Here is a 15403-nt window from a genome sequence, read left to right on the forward strand (position 1 = left end):
CTGGTTTCCACATTGTCCCCTCAGGTCTCAGGTGGCTTTTTTCCATCAGCTCTTCTCAGCCTCCACCTAAGAAGGGCTGAGATTAAGACCAACATTGCTCCTCACATGCTGGGCTGTAGGACTGTAACTTCTGCCCAGGGCTTTCAGAAGGACAAGCAGGGATTGCACTTGGAGCTGCTGCTGCCTTAAATCTTCTTTAATATCAATTTGCTAATGCCAGTCTTCTGATTTAGTGAAAACAGACTTACACAGTAACACCTTAGTTAAGTTTTCAATCAATCAGCAGGAAATTAATGGACACCCACTGTTACACTCTGCACTCATGGGTAGCACAGAAGAAGCACAAGTGAGAAAAGACACCAGCCTGACCAGATTTTCCACGCACACCATTATAGTCTTTTTTATCCTTTTTTATGAAGTATAACAGTGCAGAACACTTGAGTTGCCCAATGTCCCAGACAGCCCATCTCTGACCACAGGCTTTGCAAGAAGACATGGGCACAGACAGAATCCCATGTGCTATTGCACAAGATTTCCACCAGCAGCCACAATCAAACAGCCCCTTGGGGTTCCCCCTGCTCCAGCCTCTGCTCACAGACCCCCTGCACTGCCCCTCTTCCTCTGGCACTGAGGCTACAGCCAGCTGGGCTGGTAGGACACAACTCATTTTTATTCACAGGCCAGCACAAATTCTGCTGCAGCATTTGGGAAAGAAGGGGCAGCTCTCACAGAGCATCTCATAGAGCAAAAATCCCAGGAATGTGGCAGAGAGCAGCCCACAGGGAAGTCTTGTTGGAAGATTCTCTGATCTGATCACACAGGCAGGATCAAAAGCATGTGCACAGAAGGAATATGTCAATTAACTACCAAAAAAAACACCCAAAACAAAATACAAAAACAACTGCAAGTTTCTATAAAACATCTTCTATAAGAAAAATCCCATTTCAGTTAAGTTCAGACGTTCTGTAGACGCCTGCTAATGGTTTTTCATTAAAGAAAAACACAGGCCATCCCATAAGCATCTTGGTAACATCTGTCTTCTAGTCTGAAAATGTCAAGATGAAGCACTTCAACAGCTTCAGCAGCAGCATGGTGTGGCTTCTGCACATAAATACATTCCTGTATTTGCTTTGCATTATGGAAAATATCAACTGTTTCAACAGACCAACCAAAAAAAAAGCTAATCAAAAAATACAGCTTTGTGCAGCATCAACCTCACTCTTTAAAGCTCATTTTGAGCAGAAGAGATATTCCAAAATCAAGTAATTTTCCAAGTTTGACAATCTCATCTTAGCCCATGCTCCTAACATGGGGAGCAAACAGGAATTCATGAGGGAGGACACAAATTTTGTCTAAGCACCAGCCCAGTCTGAGTTCACAGAAGAAAAGCCAAACAGAGAGAAGTTTTTGCAAACTCACTGAGGTGGATAGTGCAGTGCTTGCTGCCTTTGTCTGGGAGAGCAGGTCAGAAGCAGGGAATCCAAGAGGACATCAAGACCTTTTTTCTTGTATTGAAAGATCTAACACACCAGCATTTGATGGGTGATGGCATAACCTCCTGCCAAAAGCCTCCTTCAGCTCATTCCAATGAGCTTTCCATGACAGCCAGTCAAATATTACTGCACATGAAACTTTTTCTTGCCTCTCCTAAAAGCATCAGAAGATCACATCCAGATTATGGCCCTTTTTTACATCCTGGAGGACTCAGGGTGTACAGCTGGGTCCCTAAGATGATGCTTTAAGTCTTTAATATGCTTTTCCAGCATCTGTATGTCTTTAAATGTGCCTTCTCCAGAAGCAATTTAAACAGAAAATTGCCTTGCCTACTTCACACAGATGCAGAAAAGAAGACTGGAAAAAAAAAAATCACAAAAAATGAAACTACTGCAAAAGAGAAAATACAAGTATGTCAATGAAATGAAAAACCAACACCAAAGTCATTGCAGATTAGTGGAGCACATCTACCAAGCTGATTTTTCTATGAAAACTCATAAGCAAGCTGATGAATCCCAGCCAGGCTGGAGCAGATCTGTGGATCCTCCCATGGAGGAGGTGCTTGGCAGGAGCAGGGTGAGGGCTGGGGCTTCTGCAGGGGCAGAATTCATGAGTCTTCTGGAATTTCTTGGGTTGCAGTGTACAGATGCTGTGATGGGAGCCACAATAGGCTGAGACTTTGCATGAGAGGAAAATGCTGTGCTGTTTCTGAAGAGAGCCATGGGTGGGAAGGTCTCAGCTGATGGGCAAGCAGACACAGCCCCCGTGCTGTAAAGACAGAGCTGCACTGGCTCCTCCAAGCCATTTGATCACCCTGACTGCACAGCCCTGTGGAGTGGCTCAGTTAATCCTGCACAACAGCCAGGATGTGGCCCTAGGCAGGGAAAACAAGTCAAAAAGGAGCAGAAGTGTCAGAGTGCCCACCCAGGAGAAACTAACTCTGAATCCCCCACGTCTCATCAAGATTCCTTCTCTTGCAGGGATGCTGAAGAGGAAGGAACACTGGGATGGGGCTGGCACGCTCCTGCTGGTGCCTGGTCCCTCTCCTGCCCTCTCTGAGTGGGGGTGCTTGCTGTCAGCCCAGTTTGGTTCAGGTTTTGGTTCAGTGCTGGCACAGGGCAGCCCAAGCCCTGCCCTTCAGGCTCTGGAGCCACCTGCAGCCCCCATGCTGAGCCCTGGCTGCCCCCTGAGCTCCCTCCTGAGCCTTCCTGGGCCTCAGGGTGCTCCTGAATTATCCAAGAGGAGAGGTGGAGCAAACAGATAGAGGCAGCAAGAAGTGACCTTGGGCAGAGGCACTCTGTCACCCATGGAGAGATCACTGCAGGGTTCTTGTCCCTAACACAGGGATATTAAAAAGATTAAAATAGAATAAATAATGCCTTCGCCACCAGTCTCCTTCACTTCATATGTTGACAATTTTCCTCTCAGCAAGGTACACTGCAGAAAGCTGGAGCTTTTCATTTGCTGACTGCAGAAACAGCAAACAAAATCTTGGTCATGAGCAAAACCCAGGGAGTTTTACATCAGCAAGCCATAAGTGACTGGGTTTTTTAATTTAAAATACAGTCTTTAATTAGTAGTAATCCAGTTAGTTCCCTAGAACTAAGATGTAAGTTTGCTATAAATCTTTCAAATGCTCCCGAAAAAAAAATATTAAAGCTACTGCTTTCCCCGTGTAAGCCATCATTCTCAACTGAGTCATTACAATGTGGATGCAATCTGAGGAGGTAATGCTGCTGGTGTGAGGGCTGGCCAAGCACACATTCATCTTTTGTTGCAGAAGACAGTGGAGAAGTGAGTGGAACAGATGCAGTTATACAGACTTTGCTGCCAGGAAATGGCAGACTAGCCTCTCTGACTTTGGGATTATTCTGTGCTGTTTTCACAGTCCTTGTTTTGACCAAAGTTATAAGGCAACTGAGTGTCACAGTCAGAAATATCAGCAAAATGACTCCCTGCTGGACCCTGTATTTCTCCTTGTTATTAATGTATTTTTCTTGGATTCTTTTACCTTCTGCAGTGCTAAAATGCCACCCTCTGCACAAATTCAATCGTTACACCCTGGAGCTGATGATCGAATTATCTCACAATTGCTACCTAAAGAGATTTAAATCAAACAGAATATATTGGCTGTTTTTATTCTGAGCTCAAGGGAGCCACTTCCTGAATTTTCAATCACGTTAAAGTGGGGAATCAAATTAATCAGAAATTGGATGAAGTGGAAGGTTCTTGATCAAAAAATTTATTGTAAAGTTCTCACATGAATTAAACCTGTAGACTGAGGAAGCAGCTGCACTTGGCTTGCCCGAACTGAAGGAATTTGTGTCAGTTGGAAATGCAGCAGAAGAGTGGCACCTAATGGCCAGAGATTTTCAGGGACCTGTTCTGTCCCTCCTTTTCTGCCCTGCCACCATTCCTGGCATTCCCGTGATAGCCTCCCTGTTCTGCACCATATAAACCAAAAGTCTTTCCTATCACAGGTTCACAGGTTTGTGGTCTTTTGGGTTTTTTTTTTTTTTTTACTTTGCTGTCACATATTGTGCCTGTACATCTGAAAACAGAACAAATTTATTTAACAAATCAAAATTTAACTTATCTTCTCCTCCTCTGATGTGGTTGCTGTTGCATAGAAGTCTGAATTGTGTGAGCCAGCAGAGTCTTTTTTCCTCACAGTTACCCAAAGATACCCCAAAGAATGGCACAAAATTCCTCAGGTGCTTTCCTCCTAAACTCCCAGGATTAAAACTGATTCATGCCCAGAAAGGCAAGGTTTCATCCCTTCAGTGTGAAAGGAAGGCAAAGGCAGAGCCAAACCTCCCTTTGTTGTCCAGGGACATGCCCAGATTTGCCAACTTTGCAATTGCAAAGTGAGATTTGAGGGGTTCTGGTGCCTAATGATCCTTAACCTGGATGGAAAGGGCAATGCAGGTTGTGCTGTGACAGAACTCTCCTGTGTTCCCATTTCCTTGGGGCAGATTTTGCTGCAGGTTGTTTTGGGAGCAATCTAAATATTAAAACTCCAGCAGCCTGTTCCCAGGAGAAGGTCAGTTCCAGAGGCAAATGGAAACACTGAATTAATCTGATCAATGTTTTATAACGAATGAAAAATTTGCAAACGTATGCCCCATACGTAGTTTCTGTAGCAATGCTTGCATTGTGTCCAGAAACTGTGTCTTATTTTTGCAGAAAATGGCTTTAGATGGAAAGCAGTACTTTTTGTCCTTGCTTGGAGGTCACTAAACCCATGAAATTCACCCAGCTGTACCAGCAGAATACAAGAATCTCCCAAATCTCCTATGATCTAAGGAGGGAATTATGCTTTTTTTATTCAACAGGATTCTGCTCCTGTGACCAGCTTCTCATTAACTCAGCCTCTGGCACTCTTGTTTTGGATAAGCAAATGCACACAGGTTAGTAAAATCACGGGACAGAGATTTTCTTTTCATTTATATTCATTTGCAGACCTGGAGAGCGACTGAACTATCAGGACTCGTTAGCAACACAGCCAGCATCATCAGGAGAGTGGGAAGGAAGAGAGAAAGGAGGTCAGGAAGCCAAAGAGGCCAAGAAAAGGACTATGAAACACCTCTCTGGGTGCCCACCTGCCAGTCTGGCAGCTCCCAGGACAGCTCTCCCCATCCCATACTCCCAGTAACCCACTTTCCTCCCATTCCCACCCTTGCCAAGAACTACATCTCATGAATTTCCTATTTTAATCACTTAGTCCTATTTTCCAGCACATTCATCATCTCATTAACAGTAAATGCCTTTATTAAGTTAAATATGAAATCCAGCACTAAGCTGTTCAAATGGGTTTTGAGGGGCATGGACAGGTTTCCTTCTTCCCTTCTCCAATCTTGTAGCATCCATATTCAAATAATTCTTTTATATATTCATGTAATTGTCTGGTCTCAATCTTTAATTAACTGTATTTTTATGGAATCTTGATTTTCCCAAGAGAAAGCAATATTTAATATGGTTCAATGTTCACCTGCCTTTTCATGGAGACAGACAAAACACTGCCTGATTAATTTTATCCATTAGTTCCCTGTTAATTTGAATCATGAGGAAGGGAAGAGAGGAAATATATTTAAATGCCCAATCCCTTCTCACAGTTTATCTATTCTGGGGGTCCAGAAAGTGGGCCAAGAACATAGAAATTTTCTGGTTTGTGATCTCTGACCTGGACCCTGCTGGGCTGTCCGGACCCTCGTCAGGAAAACTTCCTTTGCAGGAGACACCAAAGAGCTTCCATTTATTTGATTTCACCAAGGGAAGGTGAAGAGGTCTCTGAAGTCTCCACATGATTTTCTATTAAGGAAAAGCTCTTTAATCTCTCAGACGGGGGCAGGACAAGACCCAGTGGCTGGAAGCTGCAACTGGATCAATCCAAGCTAAGTATGGGGAGTCATTTTCTAATTATTATTTTTCTACAAACCAAAGGGAGTAATTAACTACAGGAACATCTTCCATTAGTGCCTGATAGATTTTCTATCACGGGAAGTACTTGAACTACAGAGCCAGGACACATCCAGCTCAATCACACAGGGCCAAGCAGGAGGAGGAAGGTGAGTTTTAGTTCCACTTGTGCCACTGAGGTGAAGTACAAGGGATATTCAGGGAGCTTTACAGGAGAATATGTACCCAGACTGGCACACAGACCCAATGTAGTAGGCTCAGACTTCTGCCTGTTCTCTCTTTTCATCTATTTTTGCCCAAAAATTTCATTCCAGGGCTTTCCCTCCCTTTAAGAAAGTGAGGATGGGAACTAATTTTTTTATTAGGCGTTTTTGGTGTTACTTTAATACAAGCAGAAATCCTATTTGCTTCCCAAAGCCCACCACATCCCACAAACTTGTCTCTAAGAATACGAGAGCAAACCAACAGGTCATTCTTGCTGTCTAGAGAGGAACAACAGCAAAGAGCAGAGCCAGTGCTGGGCACTGGGATCAGCTGGAATTGCTGTCAGGCACGGATGCAGATGTGTGACAGGTTCCTCAGCTGCCCCTGGCACAGCTTTTGTCTTTCCCAGGGCCTGCTCATCTCCCTGGGCATGACCCACTTGCCATGATGGGATTTTAATGTTTTAAAACGTTAGAAAAAGTGCATCAGCCCCACTGGTGGAGGAACCTTTTTTGGACGTTTCTGGGCTTGTCCAAGTGATGCTGCAGGGGACTGCAGAGCACTTCTGTTTGGTTTCAAATCTGCTTCCAAGAGCTGGGCTGGACCATCCCCAGCTCAGAGCAGAGCAGCACAGCTCAGCAGCCCTCTGAGCAGGCTGCCTGCTCCCTCCCAGTGCTTCCCTCCAGGGTGTCTCTCACCCTGGCCCTTCCTGAAACACAGCAGATGTGAGCCACAGCCCCTTCTTGGGATTTCTCATTGCTTTGCTGAGCTGCCTGAGCATCACTCTCCATCAGTTAGAAAATCCCTTGTTTTCCCTAAATTGCAGCCATTCCTCTCCCTTCCTCTGGATTCAGAGTAAGAATAACACCAAAAGGCAGCTGGGCTGTGCTGTGTAACTCCTTCCTTGCTTAGCCAGCACACCCTGTTTCATGAGACTTGAGGACATGGCAATAGCTTAATTCCAGGACTTCAGTAAAACAGCATCACTTGGAAACTCAGAGAAGACAAAAAATTCCTGATAACATTTTGCAGGTAATAAAATGCAAAGGAAAGAGGAGGCACAAAAGAGTTTACTTAGGATTCAGTCAGGGTATGACCAGCTAGTTGATAGTGTTGGTATTATTAATAGAAAAAATTAAAGTACTATCACTAAATGAATAGATGGGGAAGAGTCAACCATGCTAAGAGATGCCACCAAATACCAGAGTCAGGAGACAGCTAAATAATGTATTGTGATAACAGAAACACACTGGTGACCCAGTGCTGCAACATGAAATGAAAATGAATCAATAGAAAGTAATGATAGAGAATAATACGTGGATTAGTGAGGACAGAGATGGATTTCTGATCCAGGATTTTCCCCAAAAGACAGCTATGTGCTCTAAGAACTATAAATCTTTAATCAGTTCATCAAGTTATTCCTCTGTGCATACATTCAGGGCTAGATAAAAGCACCTTCTGCATCTGAAATTCAGGCACAGCAGTTTCTGGGGCTGAGCAGAGGTGCTTGGCTACTGGAGTGCATCCAGATCCTGGAGTGAAGGGCCTGCAAGAGGGGCACTGCACAGGGATTAGTGATTTTCTTGGAAATGATCCAGCCAAAGCTGACCAGCCACAGAAATGTTCCCCCTGCAGGACTCTTCAGAGGCAAAAGGGGCAGGGGATTTATGGGGGCACAAGCTACTTGCTGAAACAGCCACAGGAAAGGAATAGGGCTTTGCTCCTGCTCCAAAACCTTGTGAATTTGGCTGAAAGGAAAATGCAGAGCAATGGGGGACAAGCCCAGAGCCCAGGTCTCTCTTTCACTGGAGCACACCCATTTTGGCAGTAATGTCTCTCTCTGCCACCAGCAGAACCCAGGAAAGCATTCCTACTCCAGAAAAGCCACCAGCTCAGCCCTTCTGTTGGGAAAAGTGGCTTTAGACTCTCTCAGAAGGTTAGAAATGAATTCCTGGTTTCCAGTGCATAAGCACACACTGTAACTCATTATTAAGAAGAGATTTTGCCCTCAGCACTTCTCTTTCTAGCAACGTCATAAAAGAAAGCTGCAGCAATTACATTTTGTGGGAAACTCAGTCTTGAGGCATGACATCACCCTGGGAGCCCTGGCTGAGCCCCTTGCAGGTGAGGACCAGCTGCATCCTCATTTCTGGGTCTCTGGGGTTCAGAGGTGGTGCAGCTGAGGATGGCAGCTGGCACTCTGTTCAGAGCATGGATTTTATTAGCCCACAACCACAAGTGGCAAGAAGTAAAACTTTCTGGGGGCTGGGTGGATTTGATGTGGTAGATTTTGGTATGAGGAGCAAGCACAGTAAACTTTAGATCTCAATTTTTCCCTTGCCTTGACCCCACTTGTGCCTCAAATGAGACTTCTTTAGAAAAACTTCTCTGAAGTCAGGAGATTTATATCTTGTTTCCAAATGGAACAGACTTTGCTGAAAACTTCATGGATTTTACCAGGTCAATACAATTTATGATGAAATAGGAGACGTTTAAATCTAGTTCTACATAAATAGCCCCAGCAGGAAAGTAGTGGAGCCTGATAAAAAAAAAAAAAAAGAAAAATAAAATGAATACATTTTTAATGCATCTGCATCAGAAAATGTAACATCAGCCAAGGAGATCTCAAATCCTTCTTGAAGAGGGTAGGAAAGGGAACACACTGCTCATGCCAGCGAGTGTGTGGGCAGACTCACTGGCTACACACTTTCTAAAAGGACTCACCACCTTTCCTCAGTGACATTCAGACCATATCCAGTGCCAATATTACACACAGTTAACAGAGCACAGCTTGGAAAGTTATTTTCCAAATTATGAAGTGGATGGGTAAATCTGGCAAGAGTGAGTGCAGCAGCCGCCGTGGGTGAGGTGGCCAGAACCAGGGGGTGAGGACACCAACCTGCTCTGCTGAGACCATACCTCAGTGTGCTGGGCACAAAATCCAGGCTGCTAGGGAAGAGAGGAGCAGTAGCAATGTAGGAATACATGCATTGGTAGAAATGGAGGAATTCAGCTCCTCCAAGAGGCATTTGGTCAAAGCCCCACCAGGCTTCCCCTTGCACTCGCTCTGCTCTGCAGCAGCAGAGGCTCCATCATTACCAAGCAGCTTTTTGGCCTCCAAACTCTCTGAAATCTCTGCTCCTTGAACTTGCACGTCTTTCAAGAAGAAAAACAGGGATGAAAACTAACTTGAAAGCTGGGCTTTACTGCCTTGAGCCAAGATTCACATGATACCTTTTAACAGCCTTTCCTTCCCTGGTTTTCAATTAACTGCTCTGCACCCAAGATTGCAGACTGTCAACTCATGCAAAGAGTAAATCCTTTCCTAGAGCTTTTTAAACTATTTTCTCAAGCTCCTGACTGCAGAGGGCTTTGAACAAACTGCTTCCAAGGAGGGAAAGGAAAATGAAGTGAATGGTTTGTTGCAGTCAGCAGCATTTCTCCCAAGGTGCTCACGCTGCTGCTCTGCTCTGGGGAAGAGGAGCTGTCACATTTCTGTGGACTTTTTCCAGGCAGAGTCATCAGTTTTGACTTCATATTTCCTTGGGGTGAGATGGAAATTTCTCAAGAATAAAAGTAGGAGGCAGAAAGGCACCAACCTACCTACCTATCATACACAATCTGCGAGAGGTGAGCCAAGAAGAGACTACAGAATGTTTCCAATTTGCTTCAGAGCAAAAAGAAAGAGCAAAAGAGAACTGAAATGCTTTAGTAAACCCTGAAACTCCTCATTTTTCAGGTCAGGACCAAAATGGAGGTGATATTTTAAAAGGATGCCTGCTTTTCCAGGAATTTGTTTGAAAAATAGGTGTTGTTACACTGCAATAACTGATGCTGTGAACAGGTTGGTGAGAAATACAGGATTTAAAGAGAATCCTCTGCTCTGGGGACACAAAGTGACAAAATTGGGAACCTTTTAAAAATCAGAAAATTTGATAAACTGTTAAAAGTGACCACAAGTCAACTGAACTATGTTAGCAATTTGCAGGAGGGACTTGAAAGATAGTGGCTGGATATGGGGAAGAGGTTTTTTGTTTGTGTTTGGTTGGTTGTGTTTTTGAAATTCTAAATTTATATCAGTTTCTTTAGAGAGAGAGAGAGAGAGAGAACATGACCTTCCAGACCTGACATTCCAGATTAATTTTTAATTCTCTCATAAAGGGGGAAATTGGAATAAAGAAATAATGGCTGAGAAAGCAGAATAAAGCAGTCCCAGAATCACTGTCCCCGCTGAAAAAAAAAACCAAACAAACAAACCCAAAACAGCAACAAAACCAACTCTATATAAACTTTTAAACCCCAACCAAAAAAGGGTTCACCATGGATTCAGCCCAACATTATTCCCTGCACTCAGGCTTGCAGAGACACAGCCCTGAAGATGACTGTTCAAAGAAAAATTCCACTGTTAGAATCTGGTCATTTTTGCATTTCCATCATTGCTTGCTTCCCGATAAGGAAATGTACTACAGAGTCACTTGGGAAGTAGCTTTTAATGTGCCTCCAAGAGTTCCAGGAGTTTAACTGGTCATTTCCTCACTCAAAGGTGCTGCTTCAGAGCACTGGACTGGGGCAAGGCAACCTCAGCACTGCTCCCATTGCATATCAACATTTATTATTCATTGTCTTGTTAAAGGAGGCTCCAGAAATTTCTCAGAAAAAGATGAAAAAGACTAAGAAAGAGGAACCCATTGTCCCATCCGCACAAGCAGCAGGGACAGATAGAAGTAGGAGTATATCTACACCTAAATATGTATATATGCCCCCTCCTAAAAGAGTGACAAACTGCAGTAAACTGTGTCTCTCGCTGCTTTACTCTGTTTTGTCCCTTTCTCAGGACATTTCCCATCTCCCATCTCCCTCCCTCCTCCATCATCTTGTCTCTAACCTGGCACATACCCTTTGCTGCATTTTATATAACTTCATTGGTCTGGCTTTCCAACTGCTTAACAGCCCTTATCAGCAAATAAAAGCCTCCAGCAGCAGATGAGCAAAGTGATTGAGAAAGCTATAAAAACTGAAAAGAGAGAGCTGTCTGTAGTTAAAACAAGCCTCAGCTCCTGCTCCCCAGCCAACTCCCCCACTAAGCAGGGAGGAATAGCAGGTTTATTACCCTCCCTTTGATTGTATGTCATCATTACAGCATTGTTTTCCCACATAGCAATTCCTTCCTAGCTCCCACTTGCAATAAAAACCAGAGATTTGGGTTCTTTTAAAAGATTAATGGACATAGCTGCCCTCATACTCTAAACTTGTGGAGTGGCTGGATATCACTTTTGAAATTCCAAATTCTGGCAGTTTTCTGCCAAGGCTGGAAGTCAACGATGTCGTGAATTACAGAAGACTTGTGTGGAGGGAAGGAGGTGGCACTGTGGAGAAATGAGGCCTGTGGAGGGACAACTCCTCATAAAGAAACTCCAGAATTAACAACCCTTCTTCATGAAAACAACAAACAGCAAAAGTAAAAATGGTTTACATAGAGGTTTACAAGAGGAAAAAACAAAACAATTTTGCACAGAATGACTTGAGACTTGTCTGTGCTCTGCTTTGAGGGTGCGTAGGAAGTGATGCTCAAAACCAAGCATGGAATCATTGCTCGAAGCACAGCAGTGGGTTCATGTGGGAGAAAAACTCATCTCAGGGTCCAAAGCACATGGTTTGGAGGTGCTGGGGGCTGGGATGTGCAGGATGGGGGTGGGAGCCACGTGCCCAGGGCCATGGGCAGGTAACCCAGGTCAGCACAGGAGGTGCAGGGAGGGAGCAGAAGAGCAAAAGAGAGGAGAGTCTTTTGGCTGGAATAAACCTGAAATTTGGTTACTTTCTTTTGCTGGTGGGAGACAGTTTGTGAGCAAGGGCTGATTTCTGTCTCTCCCAACCCCAAGAGGATTGGTGATTGCCCTTGGACCTCAGTGAACCCCTGATCCCTACAAAATGTCCATGCTGTGGATCTGCAAGGTCCCCAGAGCCATCCCATGGTGCTCCTCAGCTGTCAGGCCAGGCACAGGCTGACAATTCACTGTGGGAATCCAGAGCTTCCCTCTGACTTCCCTGGGACCCTGGCAGGGGTCAGGAACCTCCTGGACAGAGCCCCCAGAGACACTGGCTGTGATCTCTGGCCATGGAAAAGTTTTCAATCTTACAGGGTGAATTACCAGCTCTGAATGTTTGATTTAAGTAATAATTAAGTGTGGCACGGGTGCAAAAGTAAAATTTTAGGATTCTAGATGAGGGGTCCAAAGGGGACAAGATGGAGGAAATTGGGTGTGCCTTGTCCTTTTTCTCCTTCTTCATGCCCTCCATGTTTCATTGTGGTGTTGGCATTTTTCTGTTGGTTCAGGCTGGGGACACACTGTCCAACGTAGGTGTCAGATATTGGCACGTTATTGTAAATCCAGCCCAGGGAGTTTCTGGTATTGAATGTTTGTCACATCCCACTGAGGGCAGAGCCCCACACGCTGCCCTGCAGGACAGAGCTGGGCAGGGCAGCAGAACATGTTAGAGATAAACAGAATAAACAACCTGGAAACCAGCACAGACCAATTATGGCTTCTGCTTTGGCAGTGGGGCTGACAGACAGAGACTTTCTACAATCTGGGAATCATCAATAGCACAGATTCCAACAATTCACAAGAAAATACACGGGGCTGGGCAAAGCCAGGCTGCTGCCAGGGTTAGGAGGGACAGGAGGGTGACACAAAGGACTGGTAGGGCATCCTCATGTCCCCAGGGCTGGGGCTCATTCCAGTCCTACTCACATGCCTGGCCAGTTCCCAAGAACTAGCTGGGACTCCTTGCTGGCACCATTTAGGAGGGAAAAGCAAAAGTAAATCCAACCTGACCTTCACTACAAGTCAGTGTGGGCTGTCAGGACCCAAAAGAAGAACCCAGACCCATGGAGCAGGAGTGAGTCTCTTGCCAAGCCATAAATGCTGCGTTTTCACTCTAGCTATGATGTCTGCATTTAGTATTCATTGCCACGTCACTGATCCTCATGAATTCCTCCCATGTGCAGGTGCCTCTCTCATCCATTTCTGTCAGCATCTCACTGTAATCTATTATTAGTTAAGAATTAATAGACACTTGGAAGTATAATGTTACATTTTTGTCTTCTGGTGCTCTGAAGCATTTCATGCAGCAGATCAAGCATTAAATCTGTCATGTAAACACATTATTTTGTCATGTGATGCATTATGATAGCCCAATACCAGGAAAATGAAAAGCACTTAACAGTTCATGTTTGATGTGTACTGTCAACAGAACTCAAGAAGAATTTATAGGGTGTTGTGGTTTAATGAGTACCTGTTTAATAGGGTTTGAGTATCATTCAAAAATGTGGCTTTACAGGAGACATGCGATACATTGAATTTCAATGTGAATTATAAAGCCCAATCTAGATCTCCAGGCTTCTACACAGCAAAGATAATAAAATCCAGGGAGCTGTTTATTAGCAATAAATCATGACCTTTTCTCGTTTTCTCTTGGAATATTTCTCTCTCCTTAATCAGGTTTTATGAAGCTGCAGGGTTCATGTATGGAGGTGCCATCCAGGATCTTTGACTAGGGCAGAATAACTCAGCTATAGACAGGGGATGAATGAAGTAAACAGAAAGGAAGAGCTGATAAATAGGAACTCTACCAAACACCCAGGCACTGGCAAGCCTGGCAAAGTTTAAGGAAGTCTGTTAATGACTTGGGAAAGCTTCAGTGAGTGTGTTTCCAGGTGGAATCTTCACCCAGCAGACTCCTAACTCACACCTGGTCATATTTATCACAACAGCAGCAGAAAAAATGCCAAAAATCTCAACAAAGATGGAATTTCTTCTCCCTTTCTTCCCCAGGATTCTGCTAGGAGTAATGTGCTAGGGTTTTAGCTTGCATATTACTCATATATTTTTAATCCTGTAATTCTTTAATGTATAGCTCTGGACTCCATATACACTGTTAGCTGCTGTTTTCCCATTTTGGTCAGATACAACAATTCCTCTCTAGGCCTGGAAATCAAGGACACCTCACTGTCTCAGGCCCCAAGAAATGTAAACAAAAGTGAGCTGGGGGGAGAAAACTTAGGGTAAATTACTTCATTACCTAAAACTGTAATTGGAATATTAACCCCCAATATGCAAATGGACCAAACTTATAAAAGTGTGTGAAAACCAGTCACCCATTATCCATTTTTGGGTGTAACCCCTGGGGGGCTTCATCTGCCTTAATGTACCTGAAGACCCTTCAATAAATATAACTGCTTTTTACTCCCTTAAAGTTGTCTGGCCTCTGTTTTTAGGTAGCCTGAAAAGGCATCAGGAGCACCTCCCACAAACCAAGACAAGATACAGTGTGATACGACAAAAAAAACAGAGAACAGCTTGAAGATAAATCCCAATCCCTTTGTTAGCCCACTAAAGAACCAGCCAACAGTGCTGACAGAGGGAGCCCAAGGTGGATTCACCAAGAGGAGCCAAGGCACAGCTCCCCTGCACCTCATGGTGCACAGTTCACAGGGTGAGAGTCCTAAACCCATCTCTTCAGACAGCTTTGGTTAGAATTCATCAAGACCTGATGAAATTAAATGCTCCAAGTTATTAATACTAACAAGATTTACTGCTCCCCATTTACAAATGATTTGCATTTTTATGCATTCTTTTAGCATGGATCATCACGACTTTCTTTGGTATTCATGAGGTTGCAATTTGTGTATTTCCATAATTACCTCATCATATTCCCCATTAGATAATGGACCAAGGGCATAAAAACACCAAGCAGAATTCAAAAGCAGCATTGGCTCTCTGCTCCACTGAGGGACTGAATGTCCCTTGTCCTTGAAGCAGAGCTCACAGGAAAGCCCTGGGAAAGGGCTCTGCCCCAGCATTGGCTGAGGCATGTAGGTAGAAATAAAATTTTAAATCATTAAAAAAAAAAAAAAAAAAAAAAATCAGTGCTTGATCATTACAGCCTCCAGGAGTTTCCCTCCCCACCCTGAGTGCATTGACACATTCTCTGCACAGCCCCTCTGGATTAAAGAAGATTGTACACATGTGTGACAAGCTAAGGAATCACAACCATTTCCCTCCCACAGCTGTTACAGGAGGACACAAGTGAGATCTGAAGAGCCAGAGCCAGCTTGGACAAAGTCCCCCATGCCAGGACACTGTCACCACACCCCTAAGGGACAGTTTGCATCCCAAACCACACAAGTAATTCATTGGTGCATTGGAAGGAGGGGGAGGAAGGGAGGGAGATGGATTACATGTACATGGAAACCTTTTTGTGCACTTAGGAATGGAGATGAACA

This window comes from Lonchura striata, chromosome 13 (assembly GCF_050655825.1).
Source record: "Lonchura striata isolate lonStrDom1 chromosome 13, ASM5065582v1, whole genome shotgun sequence".
Taxonomy (NCBI): domain Eukaryota; kingdom Metazoa; phylum Chordata; class Aves; order Passeriformes; family Estrildidae; genus Lonchura; species Lonchura striata.